Here is an 8,168-nt window from a genome sequence, read left to right on the forward strand (position 1 = left end):
CTTCTTATTTTCGGCCCAATCAGATTTTATCATTTGACCAAGATTGATGGCCCAATTAATGTTGTTATGTTTGACTGTTATCACATATTAGTTTGTCGGCCCATGTGTTGTTAAAGGTAATCAAATCATTTTTGTCGAAAAGTGATTACAATAAATTGCTTAGTTCACATCAAATGTTCAATTGAAAGATCGTATCAAATCAGTTCACAAGAGAGGTGGTTCAGTCCGTTTGAATTTGAACTCGTTCAAGGTTGTGTGTTTTAGCTAGGTCATCGGAAAAGGTTGTTTGAAGTTGATCCAGGTCATAGCAGTCCGCACAGTTTGTCAACTTTCAGTCCGCACAGAATATTCACCAGTTCGAGTATTATTTTGATTCAGATTATTTGATATTATTTGGACTAATTGTGTTTGTCTGTTCAGGTGATTCAAGAAAACATCATGGCTGAAGAATTCTACAACACGTTTTTCAACGCATTCACATCCGAATCGTCCGAGATTACAAATGTCACACCAAAGACCATCACGAAAGCGATCAATGAGAACATCAAGCATGACAATTTCTACGGAACACACTCAAAGCCACCAACTCTTGAAAGCATTGAGGATTATACATGGTGGAAAGAACGGTTTCTTAATTGGGCAAAAGCGTATGCTCATGAAAGCTGGTTCTGTTTAGAGTTTGGATACGAACGATCGAATGATGATAAAGGCGAAGTAAATTCATTCAAGAAATTACCTAGAGAAGACAAAGCAGATTATGCAGCCGAACAGAGAATGATAGCGTTAATCCAGACAGCAATTAGAAATGATATTTTTGCATTGCTTAATCATGACGGGTCGTCAAAATCTGTTTGGGAAGCCTTACGTGTTAAAGCTGAGGGGGTAAACAGAATAGAAAAAACAAAATTGCATTGCTTAAAAAGAATTCGATCTATTTGATAGTTTAAAAGGAGAGTCGGTGAGGAAAATGATAGAGAGATTCTGTCATCTCAAAATTGAACTTGAACGTTTTAAAATTGAGAAAACAAGAGAGGAAATTATCGATAAAGTCATTGAAGCGTTACCACGAGCTGATCAGTGGCAAACGTTTGTGTTTATTTTGAAAAATGATGCTTTATATAATACGATTTCTCCTGATGCTTTGTTTGAAAAGATTGAGAGTCATGATCTGGAGCTACAAAAGCAGAGCAAGATGACTGGTTCTTCACATCAACAGAATGTTGGTCTATACTACAAAGGCAGTGTATCTTCGGAGAAAGGTGTTGGTTCACCAAAGACAGCATTCAGTGGAGAGAAAATGAAAGAACCTCAAACAACTTCATCAAGTTATCATTCTGGATATCATTCATCTTCAAAATCAAGTTCTGAAGAAACTGAGGAGATTCTGTGCAACATCGCTCTCAAACTGAAGAATTCTCCGTCGATGAGCATCAATGCTGCTAAACAGCAAATGAGTTTCCTTGTATCTGTTCTAGAATCGTATGAAGGTCTTGTAGCTGGTAAAATTGGAAACTCCGAATTGACCAAAGAAGACTACTACTAGATTGATCCGGAAGAGATGGAACTCATTGACATCCGTTGGTGTTTAGCAAGTTGCATCCGAAGAGCGCAGAGGTATATGGAGATTACAGGGAAGCAATCATTGGGTGGTCCGTCAACGAAGCTTGGATTCGACAAATCCAAAGTGACCTGCTTCAGATGCAAGCAAAAGGGTCATTTCAAAAGAGAATGCAGAAACTCTAAAGTTGCTGAAGGAGATGAACGTCCTTTTAACGATGACTATTATCGAAAGGCAATCTACCACTGAAGCAAAGAAGAACTGAAATTGATTGAAGATAAAACCAGATCAAGAGCTTGTTTTGTAATTCACGATGATGAAGGTTTTGACTGGAGCTCAATTTGTCCAGAAGAAGATCGTTTGGAGAATGTTTGAAAAACAGCTCATGGCAGGGCTATAACAGAGGAAAGAAAGTTTGTTTTTGTTGCTGAAATTAAAGAAGATAACAAAGACAAAGACACAGTTGAAAACAAAGAAGAAAATGTTGTTGCTGAGGTCAAGGAGAAAACTCGGGAAGAGATCTTGAGTGAGAAAACTTATCGAGAAAGAAACGTTGTTTACAACAGAATGGATGAGATGCAGGAAGAATATGAGAGTGCTGTGATGAACAGAAGATGGGATAAGAAGAGAGAGTGTTACTACAACAGAGAAGGAGAACCAGTTGTTCCAAAGAAAGATATAATCTTTGATGATGTTCTTCTCATAATTCCTTCAAGAGCCAAGTACTATAGAAATGTGATGAAAGATGACAGATATGCAAAAAGGCATGAAAAAGAAATCAGATATGCCATGTTATCGTGTCTGAGAAAAAGGGATGAAGAGAGAATGAAGAAGAATGTTGAAGAAATGGTGAACAATCTGAAGAAAGTTGCTGAAGAAGTTAATGCTGAAAATGTTAAAGTTGTGAATGTTGACGAACTGAAAGAAAAAGTTGAGGTGAATGAAGAAGTGGAGAAAGCTGTTACTAAAGAACAACAGATTGGAGAAGATGTGAAGAAAGAAGAAGAAGAAGTAAAGAATGAGAATTTGAAAGTTGGTGATGCTGGTGATGAAGTCGGTGTTGAAGAAAAGCTGAATGATGTTGATCAGAAACAGACAGAGACTGCAACGAACACCGAAGTGCCAATCATTGAGGTAAATTCTGATTCTGAAAACTTGAAACTGATTGATCAGTGCAAGAAATGCATGGAACCGTGCAGAGCTTGTACTGAAAAAGTTGAGCAATTCAAAACAAGAGATCTTGAATTCACAAAAATCGAAAACATTTTCAAAGAAAAATGCAAAGAAATGCTAGAAAAAGAAAAAGTTTTAAAAGAAAATGATGAAAAACTTTCAGAAAAATGTAAAAAGTCAGAAAAAGAAAATGAAGTTTTGAAAGAAAATATTTTGAAAAAGACAGAAGAATGTGACCAAAAGGAAACTGTTTGTCAAGAAATGAAGAAAGAATATGACTCAATGAAATTGGCATATCACATTACAAAAGAGTCATATGAAAAAGTGAAAGATGAAATGAAATATGCTCAATCAAGAATGAATTATCTTTCTGAAACAACTAAAGAGCTTAAACGAATGTATTCTATAAAACAAGATGTTGTTAATTCTTATATTGAGGATGTTGCTAAGCTAAAACGACAGATTGCTGATTTAGAACAGGATAACAACAAGTTAAAAAGTTATCACGTGCCGTCATATGTGCTTGAACGAATTTTCAATATCAAAACCGGGAGATGGTGAGTCTGAGCAAAACAAGAAAGGTATTGGCTCAGAGTTTCATCAAGTTCCTCCACCTGAAAAGTTTGCATTTTATAATGAGGAAAAGGTGGAAAAAGCTTTCAACATGGTAGACCAATTGCCAGACAACATTGACATAACCTATTCCAAATCTGATGATTCTCATGATTCAGAGGTGGTAGGTAAAGTCGTTGAAAGTGTGTTGAAAGAAGAGTCGGTAGATACAGGTAAATCTGAATCACATGATGAAAATGAAGGTAATTTTCATGATGCATATCTGAAAAACACAAAATCCGAGAAAAACTTGAATGAAGATTCAAAAGGATTGGTTTATACCATGATTGGATCAGACAAATTATTCTTAGATGTTGTATTCCCAATTCAGCATGTGATTTCAGAAAAGATTGACAAAGTTTTCAAAATGGTTGAGATTGAGAAGTCTGAGATTTCAAAGTTTGTTGATAAGAGTCATAAAGGTTCGTATAACAAACCTGGTTTCAAGAAGAAAAACATGAAGGCTGGGTTGGGTTATAGGAAGAAACAGAATCGAAACAAAAATGAAACGCCAAATTATCAGGCAAAAATGAGTTTTGTTCAAGGAAACAGTTTAGCTGAAGAAAAAGAACTCAAAATGAGACAGTCTAATGATGAGTTTCATGCACAAAAGAAAAAGCAACAACCACAGGTCAAAGATGTGTCCATGAGAACATGTTTTAAATGTGATCAAAAAGGACATCTTGCACGAAAGTGTCCAAATCTGAAACCTGCGGATGTTGACAAAATGAAGTCTGAAAATGTTGAAAAAACAAAGATCCGAGGATGTGAAACAAAGGTCAACCAGATTTGATTTGAAACAAACTTGGAGGTACAATACAAACAAGTTTGCTTCAAATCAAAATTGGAAATCAAACCCGAACATGTTCGATTCAAGACAGACCTGGAACTCTCACACACCCAGATACAGAACAACACAAAGTTGGAAAACATCAGTTGATATGACAAAACCCCAACAGTTTTGGAAACCAAAAGTTGTTGTTCAAAATCAAAGTGATCAAAAAGAGAAACATTTTTACAAAAGGGGTACTCCAAAAGGTCAGACATGGAGTGTTAAAAAACAAGTGACTTCGGTAAAAGATGAGAAAGTTGAAGTCAAAGTTGAAAAAGTTATTATGAATGATGACAAAGAATTTCCAGCATTAAATGAAAATTATTGTGTTGAAATGCCTAAGGTCAAACAGACCTGGGCTAAATTGTTCAAGTAATTGATTTAGTTGAATGTGCAGGTGCTCAAGATAAATGAAGAATGTGAGAATGAAATCTGGAGCAGCCTGGCACACCGAGAGGAGGAGAAGGATGCTGGACCCTGTGTTGGGTGAAACAGGGGGTTTATTTTCTTTCTGTAAATAAATAAACAATATTTTCAAAAACCCTAAAAATTTGAAATATTAAAAACCAAAAATATGTTTGTTTTTAGTTGTTGTCAAAAATAGAAAATTACAAAAATATGTGTTGATTGAATACGCCGAAACCCTCACGGCTGAACAAACATGATTACTTTCACAAGATTGAAAAACGGTTTTCAAACTGTCGAAAATCAATGGGTTGTAAATCATGGGGGTACTTTATATTAGATTTTTCTGCAAATCAGAGCACTTTTAGCAGAAAATGGATGGCGAGACAAAGCTATCAGCATCGTGTTGTCAAATTTTTCTTTTAATAGTTTTGCATTTTAGGGGGAGAAAAATTGTCAGAAAATACAAAAACATTAGAAAATTTGAAAAAGCCAAAAACATGATAAAATTTAAAAATTTGAGTTTTATGTAAAAAGAGGAAATGATAGTACATCAGTAGACAATTACAGTATGCTAAAGAAATGTATGATTAAATAGCGTTAAACAGTCTCACTGATGATATGCCGACAGGTTTTTATACTTTTAGTAAACTATTTCGGGATATAAACCTAAGTTTGAATTTTACTTATTTCGTGGGGAACACTACTTAGATATATAGGTAACCCCTGAAATCTTGTTTGAAAGGTCCCTCTTTCTGAGATACTAGGTCTTTATACTTAGTGATATCTGGGGTATTATTCTGGGACTTCTGCTGAATGGAAGTTCTGACCTAGTCCCCGAATAATATTTTTCGCATTGCTTGAAATACAGCGTCGCCCTCAGCAAAAATGATGAAACAATAAAATTGATAATCATTGCTGTTGAAGAAAAGATCCTCTAAAGGGGTGATATTCGCTAATTTACACATATTTTAGTCCCCCGTTTTACCCCTATTTTATGCGTTTTCGGCCGTAAAATCGTCATTCGGATACTTAATTATCTACACTTTTGTTTACAGGCGTAAAACAGCATACCAGACAAGATGATAGCAAAAACGAGAACTTTCCGGACAAAACGACGAAGCTGCGAACCTTCTGTTAGAAAAACTGACCTGGGCGTGTGGAACGGTCGTGCCACCTGATGCACGACTGTGCGTCTCCGATGAATCATGAAAGGCCCGGCAGTGAACGAGGGTGCAACTCTGCGTGCAGCACATTGAAGGCCAACCCGGGAATGCACGGTCGTTCCAGATCTTGCACCCCGTGCGGATCCGACGAACCAGCCAACCTCGGAACTGAACGACCAGTGCGACGAGGCGTGCAACAAGACCTCGGAAATGAACGACCGTGCCATATGAAGAACGGTCGTGCGATATCGAATCTGGTCAACGATCTGGTGACGTCATTGCAGTATGGTGGACCATACCAATAATTGCTTAAAGTGCACGGTCGTGCGATCCGTGCACGACCGTGCGACATCGAAAAAACATAAAAACAGAACAGAACCATTCTGTTCGGAACTCTGGACATTTTGGGAACGATTCTGGCGATTTTCAGGCTCCGGATGCTTCTGCTTTCACCCGGATTCAAGCCACATTTTGCCGATAAGCTTCGTTATCTTCCAGATTCTTAATCTTGTGCTTGTTTATGGTTTGGATTTCTAATCTTGCCAAAATTTTGTTAATGTTTCAAGCATTTAGATTAATATTTATGTATTATTGTAGCCTTAGGGCAAAAACACAACAATCCCTTGCTTGATTATAGCCATTAGTATGTTAATCTTTGTTTGTAATGACATTTTGAAGTATTTTCTATGATTATCTTTGATGATTAGTTTGCAACCTTGTTATTGATATTGATTTCTTGATTATAAGTAATTGTGTTGGATGATTGGTGCTTGGTTAGTTAAGATAGTTGAAAAATGAAGCTTAATTAATCATGTATTATTAAACTTTTAATTTGGTTAACTAGTTTAACTTGGTTAAAATGTGGGCACCATGATACTAGAAATGGTTAGTGGTTTAATAAAATGTAATTATTGTTAATCAAGAAAGCTTGCCCTCACGGAAGGACTCTAACGGGTTAGATGGTGTTGTTATGAATTCTTGCCATGATTTGTTAGCTTAGTTAGTAGTTTCGGCCAAAATTGCTATCTTAGTGAATTTATGTGCAAGATTTGTAAAATGAACTTGGTTGTGATTTAATCTAGTTTATGCTTGTCTTGGTGGTTGCATTGTGTTTATCGGTGTCGCTTTCCTTGATTAAGTGAGGTTAGAAAACTCCTAACGGATGACTAACTTATTTTTAGGAGATTTTTGTAGACATTTATCAATTGCACGTTAAAGAAAAATTTTAGGTGGTTAAAGTGTGTTTATCGTTTTAACTTTCCGAATGATTGTCATGTTAGGATTCCCGAAAGGGATACTAATTGTCTTAAAATGGAAAATTGACCGAATACTTCTAGTGCCAAAACTGACTTAGTTGACATGCTTTGGTTGTGTATTAAGCAAGGCTATTTATATATAATTTACTATGTTTTATAAATATTTGGTTATGCTTACTTTATTTTAACTAAAAACCAAACAACTTATGTTTTTTACCGGTAATTTAGTGACAAAGGTCTTATTATTTCTCCGCCCATTTCCGTGGATCGATACTTGGTTCTTACCGATACTTTATTACATATATGACGGGGTACACTTGCCTTTTTCGTGTGTGTTTTGATGTAAAAGTAATAATCACTTTTATAAATTTAAAACCAAATCGTGTGTAATTTCATTGTAAAAATATGTGTAGTCACGCACACGTCAAAGTTTTTGGCGCCGCTGCCGGGGAGTGTCGAGTTTTAGGAACGACCCGAGTCATTGTTTTATCGGTGTATATACTTGTTAATATTTGTGTATATTTTCGTGATTATTTATTTGCTGATTTATTTGTTAATATTTCTTGCTTTTAATTCAATTTATTCATTTTCGTGATTCTTTTGTATACTTGTAAATTTTTATTCTATTTATTTGTTCTAATCCGGATTTATTTATTCATTTATTCATTGAATTTTCGGCTCTTAAAAATCATTTTTACACTAGCCGATTCGATTGTTTTCATTGCTTTAATTTTTATAAAAATTTCGGCCCATTTTCGGATTTTTATAAATTTTTCAGCCCATTTAAAATAATATTCTGTTTCTTTTCAGCAAAAAAAAAAAGAAAAGAAAACAACATTATTTTATTAATAAAATATTCACTGTGTCAGTTTTTCTTTTGCAGGTTGATGTCCTTAACTCCCGCGCCCGCTATTCCTGAGCCTACTGACGAACCAGCGCATAATCTTAGAAGAAGTAAGAGGCTGCGCGAAAGGTCACTTGTCATTGCACAACGCATTGCAAATGCAATCGACGAGCCGGTGATTATCTCTGAAGACGAAAGCTCAGGGGACGAGGAGAGAGTCGTCATGGCGGACGACGACCGACCTTTGAATGAAACAAATCAGCCTGGAAGGGCAGGCCTGGAGCCGAGTATCCTTCGGCCTACTATAGATACTCCTACTTTT

The sequence above is a fragment of the Helianthus annuus genome, chromosome 9, assembly GCF_002127325.2.
Source record: "Helianthus annuus cultivar XRQ/B chromosome 9, HanXRQr2.0-SUNRISE, whole genome shotgun sequence".
NCBI classification, from domain to species: Eukaryota; Viridiplantae; Streptophyta; class Magnoliopsida; order Asterales; family Asteraceae; genus Helianthus; species Helianthus annuus.